The sequence below is a fragment of the Suncus etruscus genome, chromosome 14, assembly GCF_024139225.1.
Source record: "Suncus etruscus isolate mSunEtr1 chromosome 14, mSunEtr1.pri.cur, whole genome shotgun sequence".
NCBI lineage: Eukaryota > Metazoa > Chordata > Mammalia > Eulipotyphla > Soricidae > Suncus > Suncus etruscus.
The window spans coordinates 97,002,646-97,012,339 of record NC_064861.1 but is presented as its reverse complement, the minus strand read 5'-3'; positions in this window follow the sequence as shown (position 1 = coordinate 97,012,339).

Genomic DNA, 9,694 nt, shown 5'->3' with positions numbered 1-9,694 from the left:
TTACCTTTAGCGCCACCACCCGGCCCCCCGAACCACCGTTCTTATGCACGTAAGGCAAATGCCCCACCTCCATGCCATCACTTCGGCCCCCAAAAATTATTAGTGCTTTTTTTTTTTGTTTGTTTGTTTGGTTTTTGGGCCACACCCGGCAGTGCTCAGGGGTTACTCCTGGCTGTCTGCTCAGAAATAGCTCCTGGCAGGCACGGGGGACCCTATGGGACACCGGGATTTGAACCAACCACCTTTGGTCCTGGATCGGCTGCTTGCAAGGCAAACGCCTCTGTGCTATCTCTCCAGGCCCTATTAGTGCTTTTGTTTGTTTGTTCGTTTGTTTGTTTGTTTTGGGGGGGTTACACCCAGCAGTGCTCAGAGGTTATCCTGGCTCTATGCTCAGAAATCACTCCTGGCAGGCTTCAAGGACCATATGAGATGCCAGGATTCAAACCAATGACCTTCTGCATGAAAGGCAAACGCCTTACCTCCATGCCTCCATGCTATCTCTCCAGCCCCCATGTGATTTTTTTACAATGCTCTTACTGATAGGTTTTATGGGTAGGTAATTCTTTTTTTTTGTTTTGTTTTGTTTTTTGGGTCACACCCGGCAGTGCTCAGGGGTCACATATGGGGACCATATAGAATGCCGGGATTCAAACCACCGACATTCTGCACGCAAGGCAAACGCCTGACCTCCATGCTATATCTCCATCCCAAATTATTAGTTCTTAATGGGAAAAAGTAGATAAATGGGGGCCGGAGAGATAGCACAGCAGCATTTGCCTTGCAAGCAGCTGACCCAGGACGTAAGGTGGTTGGTTCAAATCTCGGCATCCCAAATGGTCCTTCGTGCCTGCCAGGAGCTATTTCCGAGCACCACTGGGTGTGGCTTACCCCCAAAAAAGTAGATAAGTGATGCCCAGGATGCTATAGCTAGCATTTTCCAATTCCTTATCATTGAACAGCCCTATATGTTCGATTTTAACAGATACTATAATTAGCTAGTTGATACCTAACATCAATCCCAGAAATCAAGTATCTTTAAAATATACCAAAGTGGGGGGAGCAGAGCAGTGGCGCAGAGGTAGGGTGTTTGTCTTGTGCATGGCTGACCTAGGTCGGACCTGGGTTCGATCCCCTGGTGTCCCATATGGTCCCCCAAGCCAGGAACGATTTTTGAGTGCAGAGGCAGGAGTGTCCCTGGGTGTGGCCCAAAAACCAAAAAAAATATTTTTTTCAATATAGAATCATGTGATTCATGTGGAAAAACCATTTGGATATTTGTACAGGGAATACCAGAAGCAACAGTAAGTCAGGTTGCTGGATCGTGATTCTATCAGGAGTGACCCAGAGGTCATTGTGTAAATCAGATGCCTTTCACAGGTCCAGAGCAGTAGTACAGTGGGTAAGGAGGACTCTTAGCTTGAACATGGCTAGTCTGGGCTCAGTCCCCAAGCATTCCATATGGTGCTTCCCACTCTTCCAGGAATGATCCCTGAGCGCAGAGCCAGGAGTCAGTCCTGAGCACCACCAGATTTGGCCCTAAAACAAAAAGCAAGATTCTTTCTCACTTAATGTCTGTAATGAGGAGCCAGAGGGATAATAATGCAGCAGGAAGAGCATTTGCCTTGCACAAACACTTCCAGGAGTAATTCTTCAGTGCAGAGCCAGGAGTAAGCCCTGTGCACCTCTGGGTATGTCCCCCAAACAAACCCCAAAAAGTGATCCAGCTATCAGACCCCCTGTGTTGAGGGTAGACCACATCCAGCCATGTTTGGGGTGATTCCCAGTGCTTAGGGAGCCACACGGTACCAGGAAGTGAGTCCAGGATACCCACATGCAGAGCATGTGCTCAAGTCCTTTGCACCATCTCCCCTAACTCTATTGGACCTCCTGAGTGGTGCTTAGATTCCTGGCTATCCGTGCTGGAAAGGGCCAAGAGTCCAGTGTTGTTGGAGCCTACGTTGCCAGAGATTACCTTGGCCGCCCTGCCAATGCTTGGGGCCACACATGAAAATCAAGCCAGGTTGGCCCCATACAGGGCATCCTTCATACTACCTCCCAGCCCACAGAGCCCCGCAGTGACCATCAGCAGTGGGGAAGGATAGTCTAGGATGCTCCAGTTTACCACGGCTCTTTGGGGAGACATGGCCACGCTGAAAGTTGAGCTGATATTGCTCGTATTACTCTGCCTTGGCCCCCAGAATAGCAACTCCTGAAAGGTCACGCTTTCGCAACTCAGTGGATAGCTGCAATAAGCAGGTCTTCCAGGCAGTGGAGAACTTTGCAAATTCCTCGTTTCGATTTCAGTTTATCTGATTTTTGTATAATTTCTTAAAATAGGGCCAGAGCAATAGTACATATGATTTGTCTTTTTTATAAGTAACTATGCAAAAGTTGAAGCTTTATTTAAATTTTAATGTCATATTTTCCCACTGTTCAGAGATAATTCATATTATCAATTTTTTTTTTTTTTTATTTTCCTGGGCTGAAGCAATATTACAGTGATAGAGTATTTGCTATGTTTGCAACTGGCCAAGGTTTGTTCCTGGCACCTGGTCCTGAACACAGAGCTAGGAGTAAGCCTTGAACACTGCTGAGTGTGGTCCAAAATTAAATAAATAAAACAAAAATAACTTTAAATTTTTCTTCTTTTTTTTTTGCACTTTGCTCTTAAATTTTTCTTAAATATATACACTGAATTTTATATATATTGTGTGTGGCTATATATATATGTATAGTTATAAGGTTATCGATTTAGAAAAGTATAATCCTAGTTCTCTTGTAACCCATGCTTTTTATGATAACTTGTAATTTTTCTATGATGGTGAATTTCATGTAACTCTAAAACTTCCAGTATTATAGCAATATACTCCATCTAGCCTTGATTTTTTCCTAAAAAACTGGTTTCCTGGGGCTGGAGCGGTAACGCAGGAGTAGGGCACTTGACTTGCACACGGCTGACCCAGGACAGACCCTAGGGTCCCAGATGGTCCCCCGAGCCAGGAGCGATTTCTGAGCTATAAATTGACACAGACTATAATAAGCAGATTATCTCTTGCTGTCAAAATTACACAAAACTTTTGTCTTAACAACCTATTTCTGAGAATAAATCCTATAGATTTATTTATGCTTTTCACTATGGTATTGACTTCAAAATGGAAAACTTGAAAACAGTTACAGCTCCACCATGTGATTTGTGATTGACTAACTGATTTATTGGAATGGAGAGAACTGCACAGCCTTAAATTTGGAAATAGTCATTGGACCAATGAGTACAGGGATTTAATGTGCTTCCATTTCCAGTGCTCTGTCTTGCATCATCTTATTATGGTCCCTGGAACACTATCAGGAGTGACCCCTGAGCACCTCCAGGTGCGGCCCAATCTCTCCTACCCACTCGCCCACCAAAAATGGGCACTCTATATACTAGTGTGGGAAAGCGCTCCAAGGTAGATTTGTTAAATAGGTTAAAGACATCTTTATAGCTTGTTTCCATGTAAACATTTTACACACACACCCTGAGTACAAAGTAACTTAGCGTACTAGTTTGGGGGAAAGGGGTGAGGAACCATCTTTACTTATCTTTTGATATTTTTTAAATTTTGAAAATGTAAAAATATTAACGAGTTAAAATAAAATACTAACTTTCAAATTAATTTGATGATTTGTTTCATTTGCTTTTGGTCTATACATGTTGTGTTAATATAAAATATAAGGTCCTGGGCCCGGAGAGATAGCACAGCGGCGTTTGCCTTGCAAGCAGCCGATCCAGGACCAAAGGTGGTTGGTTCGAATCCCGGTGTCCCATATGGTCCCCCGTGTCTGCCAGGAGCTACTTCTGAGCAGACAGCCAGGAGTAACCCCTGAGCACCGCCGGGTGTGGCCCAAAAACCAAAAAAAATAAAATAAAATATATAAGGTCCTTCAGCCGGCGGGTCTGAAGGGCAGGGTAACAGTAGAAATAATCACAAGTTTCACCGGAGTTAGCTTGATTAGTTACAAATTTGCGGCAGATAAATTACCAGGTTACTGGGCCTGAGAGATAGCATAGCATGGAGGTTGGGTGTTTGCCTTGCATGCAGAAGGGCGGTGATTCAAATCACGGCATCCCATATGGTCCCCCATGCTTGACGGGCGATTTCTGAGCATAGAGCCAGGAGGAACCCCTGAGTGCTGCTGAGTGTGGCCCAAAAAACAAAAACAAGAATTACCAAATTACTAAATTATCTGTCTAAATTGTGTTTCCACAAAAATTGTACCAGTAACCAAGTTCATTTTACATATCTTGCAGATTCTTTTGTTTCGTTTTGTTTTGTTTGTTTGTTTTTTATGGTTTTGAGGCCACAACCAAGCGGCACTTCTGGCTCTGTGCTCAGAAATCGCTCCTAGCAGGCTCGGGGACCATTGGGATCGAACCTGAGTGTGTCCCAAGTCAGTAAGTGCAAGGCAGACATATCGCTGTGGCCCATTATCTTGCAAATTCTTAACCATTAATTTATTTGTACATAATGTCAGTGAAGAAACCTGTACCCAATCAAAAAAGTTCCACCCTTGTGTAACACTATGGTTCTAGTATCTGGCCCAGCTTGTACAGCAATGCAATTGCAGAAGACGCCCAAGTTTCCCTTGGAGATAACCAAGTCCACTTTGGCCTTGGTTTAAGTTACTGTTTGAAAACTGACTATTGGACCATAAAGACTTGTGATTGCAGCAAGGTTTTTATTATAGCAGATCTTTGGCTTTTGAATTTGCCTTTGGGTAGATAAGGTGGGTGATCCACGTGACAACCTCATTCCAGGATTTTCAACTACTTTTGTTACTTTAAATTCTAATACTTTCTTTTTACATATCAGTAGGTTCCGCTTTTGATGTTATAGAACTTATGGAACTTCTATTGGCAACAGTCGTCTCACCTACATGTGAAAAGAATTAAACCAGACCAGTATAGTTGTTTAAAAATATTTTTATGTAGGTCTATTATAAGGAAATTCAAAGTGAATACCTTCCAGGTAATTTTGGTAGTTGTTCTTTGTTTTGGGGTCACACCCGGCGACGCTCAGGGTTACTCCTGGATTTGCACTCAGAAATCACTCCTTGCTGGGGCTGGAGAGATAGCAGAGCGGTAGGGCATTTGCCTTGCTTTGCTAGCAGCTGACCCAGGACCTATGGTGGTTCGAATCCTGGCATCCCGTATGGTTCTCCATGCTGGCCAAGAGCGATTTCTGAGCACAGAGCCAGGAGTAATCCCTGAGCACTGACAGGTGTGGCCCAAAAAAACAAAATCACTCCTAGGGGCCGGAGAGATAGCATGGAGGTAAGGTCCCCTGTGCCTGCCAGGAGCGATTTCTGAGCGTGGAGCCAGGAGTAACCCCTGAGCACTGCCGGGTGTGACCCCCCCCCCAAAAAAAAAAGAAAAAAAAAAAAAAGAAATCACTCCTGGCAGGCACAGGGGATATATGGGATGCTGGGATTCGAATCGGTGTCTGACCTGGATTGGCTGCGTGCAAGGCAAATGCCCTACCGCTGTGCTATCTCACCGGCCCCTCTTTCAATTAATTTTAAATTAGCGACCAAAAAAAAAAATTTTTTTTTGGATGTTCAGGAGTTACCCCTGGCAGACTCGAAACCATATGAGATGCCAGGGATCAGACCTGGGTTGGCTTTGTTACAGGCAAACACCTTACCCACTGTGCTATATTGCTCCAGCCCAAATTAGCAAATGTTTAATCACTAATTTCAACTCATTACTTACAAATAGAAAATTATTGCAGAAAATTCTTTTGTTTTTGTTTTTGGGCCACACCCAGAGATGCTCAGGGGTTACTCCTGGCTGTCTGCTCAGAAATAGCTCCTGGCAGGCACAGGGGACTGCAGAAAATTCTTTTACAGTAGTCACATAAAGGTACTAAGGGAAGCTAGTTAGGGGAATTTTTTTTCCCTTTCCCCTTTGGGATCTAGTGGGAATGGATAAGAGTAGCTGAGTGCCACTGTATTCAGTCTTCCTGAGTTCAATTTCTATGTCCCACATTGTATCCTTAGTTAGGGAAGGTAATTTGTATCACACAGGGTTTATCCTTTTTTTAAAAGGAGAAAAGTGTACACACCAGTCCCGGAAGACCCTCCCAACCTCTTGATGGCCCTGGAGTTCTCAGACCACCACTTTGGTGGTCCAGACCATCACTTGCACGCAGTGTAGGGGAAGCCACTACATCCTCGGTCGCACTGCAGTGCCCAGCTACCCACACAGGGTCCTGGGGACCCCTGCAACAGCCCTCCCCTTGCCAAAGCCTCGATTATAATTTCTCTTGATGCTGAGGTTCCATTCCAGACTGAAGCCAACTGTAGCTGGGAGTGCGGCAGGATGCAAAGCACTTTTGGGGGGTTTGAAAAATAAAAATCGGGGGAGAGAGAGAGAGAGAGAGAGGTCAAGGAGCTGAGAACACGCTTTGCATGCAGGAGGACTAAGTTGGTATTCCGCACCACGTGGTACCCCTGTGCATCGCTGGAAGCGGTTCCTGAACAGGACCAGATGCGGCCCCAAAACAAAAGTATGGATCTGTTAGGGACAGCAACTAGGGTGGTTGCCTCGCACACCGCCAACCCGGGTTCAGTCCGCAGCCCCACCTTCCGGTGTGGTCCAAAATACAAAACACTGAAGGGTAGATATGCCACAATCATCTGGCTTCCAAATCCTCTCTGGTGAGTGGAGGGAAGTAGTTGAATAGTCTTTTTTTTTTTTTTGGTTTTTGGGCCACACCCGGCAGTGCTCAGGGGTTACTCCTGGCTGCCTGCTCTGAAATAGCTCCTGGCAGGCACGGGGGACCCTATGGGACACCGGGATTCGAACCAACCACCTTTGGTCCTGGATCGGCTGCTTGCGAGGCAAACACCGCTGTGCTATCTCTCTGGGCCCTGTGTCTCTTTTCTTTGTGTGTCTGTCTGTGTATCTTTGTGTCTCCCAGTGAAACTGTTCCGGGATCCTGGCTCCGACACCCATTCTGCTGCTGCCTATCTCACCCAGCAGCACTTCCGTTTCCACAATCCCAGGCCTAGAGTCAGACAGAGCAAGAGCACTGCAGTTCAGGCGTTTGCCTTGCATGTAGCATGTAGGATTCCCCGGGCATCCTGTAAACATTTCTGACTGCAGGGGCATCCCTCCCCAGTGCTGCTTGGGATGTCTAAGGCTACTCCGGCCAACCATGCCAGTGGATCTAGGTGGGGGATCAAGGATGCATTGCTGCTTGCACCTTATGCTGGAGATTTCCAGGGCCACCCAAGCAGTGCTCATGGCCTCCAGGTCACACCTAATGGTGCTTGGGTCCTTCAGATACTTTTGTAGGGGTGAGTTTTGGGTAGTGCTCAGGCCTACGCCTGACTCTGCAATCAGGGATCACTCTTAGATGTGCTTGGGAGACCACATGTAGTGCTGGGGATTGAACTTAGGGCAGCCATGTGTGTAAGACTGGAATTTTTTGTTTTGTTTTTTGGGCCACACCCGGTGACGTTCAGGCTATGCGCTCAGAAATCGCCCCTGACTTGGGGGACCAGATGGGGTGCCGGGGGCTCAAACCACGGTCCGTCCTAGGTCTGCTGTGTACAAAGTAAACACACTACTACTGCACCACCGGGCCAGCCCTGAGACAGGCGCTTTTATCAAGTGTTCTATGCTGCCATCCCAGCCTTTTTGTTTTTTTAGTTTCAGATTTTGGATCACAACCATGGTGCTTAGGAGTCACAGCAGTTAAGTGTTTGGGGAACCAGGGATTGAACCTGGGGCTTCCTTCAGCAACGCTGAGGCACTTCCCTAGTCCTACAAATTTTTGTTTGTTTGTTTTGGGATCACACCAGGCAGCGCTCAGGGGTCCCTCCTGGCTCTACGCTCAGAAATCGCCCAGGCAGGCTCGGGGGCCCTATGGGATGCCGGGATTCGAACCGCTGACCTGCATGAAAGGCAAACGCCCAACCTCCAGGCTCTCTCTCCGGTCCCCAACGCCGGAGCCCTTAATCTCTCCAGGCCTACATGACTTTCTAAGGACGTACAAACTCCCGAACGGCGCTGGATGCCGAGGCAGCTGCGGACACTCGGAGCACGCGAGTCCTTTCCCCAGAAGACTCGAGTCCGGTTCGGGGTGCTCGCTCTGGCTCCGGCCAGGAGCTGGAGGAATCGGTGCAGGTCCAGGGTCACGGACTGGCCCCCACGTGGCTAGCCGCGCCGTCCTCGGCCCAGGCCCCCGCGGACTCTCGCTGCCGCTCAGGCCCCAAGACCACAGCCCCCGTCACACGAGCGCGCTGTCACCGAGGGTCCTCGGGCCGGAGCGAGCGCGGAGGGACGGTGGTCCGAATCGCGGCCCCCGCTGGGTGCCCCGAGCTGCCAGGGCGATCGCTGAGCGCAGAGCCAGGGGGGACCCCAGTTGGGCGCGGCCGGTGGGAGCCCCAAGAAGACAGACAGACCTAGACAGACAAACGAAAACAAAGTCGACGCCGCATCCGTCCGTCCGGAGCCTGGATGCACTTGGCAGCACCCTGCGCCCACGGGCCCTGCGGACGGGAGCCCCGTCCAGCTACTGGGCACCCCGCGTGTGGCGCGCGACAAGCCCCTGCGCCCGCTGCAGACCCCACGCGGGGTCCCCGAGGCCCCTTCGGACCCCGCACCAAGCAGCGAGCGCCCTCTCTCGTCGCAGCAGCCCCGAGGCTCCCCGGAGCGACTCTCGCGGGCCAGAGGGAGCTGGAGTCCGGTCGTCTCGGACCCCGCGGCGGGGCGTCCGGGTGGCCGCGGCGCGAAGCCCTCTGGGAGTTGTAGTCCCGGCGTCGGCGCCAAGCCTCCTGGGAGTCGTAGTCCGGCGGGCGGCGGCGGGCCGTGGCGCGAGGCCTTCTGGGAGCCGTAGTGCCGGCGTCGGCGCGGGGCCTCCTGGGAGTCGTAGTCCGGCGGTCCCGCCGGCGCGGAGTCCCGAGTGGGCGGCTCGCGGGCTGCGGCGGAGGCGTGCGGCGCGGTGAGAGACGTGGGCGCGGGGGCCCTGCCGGGGCGGGCGCGGGGAGCGGGCGGCGAAGTGCGCCTCGGCCGGGCGGGCGGCGCGGCCCCTGCGCAGGGACCCTCCGGGCCCGGGTGGCTCACTGGGCACTGACAAGCCCGGGTTCGCCTCTCTCTGTCTCTGTCTGTGTCTCTCTCAGTCTCTGTGTCTCTGTGTCTCTGTCTGTCTCTCCCTCTCTGCTCTGTCTCTGTGTCTCTGTCTGTGTCTCTCTCAGTCTCTCTGTCTCTGTCTCTCCCTCCCTCTCTGTCTCTGTGTCTCTGTGTCTCTGTCTGTGTCTCTCTGTCTCTGTCTCTCCCTCCCTCTCTGTCTCTGTGTCTCTGTCTCTGTCTCTCCCTGTCTCTCTGTCTCTGTCTGTCTCTCTCAGTCTCTGTGTTTCTGTCTGTGTCTCCCTCTCTGTCTCTGTGTCTCTGTCTGTGTCTCCCTCTCTGTCTCTGTGTCTCTGTGTCTCCCTCTCTGTCTCTGTGTCCTCCCTCCCTCTCTGTCTCTGTGTCCTCCCTCCCTCCCTGTCTCTGTCTCCCCCAGCAAAGAACAGGAAGACAAGAGGCCCAGGCGCTTAACATCCGCTTCTCCCTGTGCCCAGGACCCCTCAGGTTCTCCCAGTTCCGGGGCCCAGGCAGTCGCACCGCAGGGAAGGTGTTTTTCCCTTCTGCCTGCTCGTGGCCAGTGCG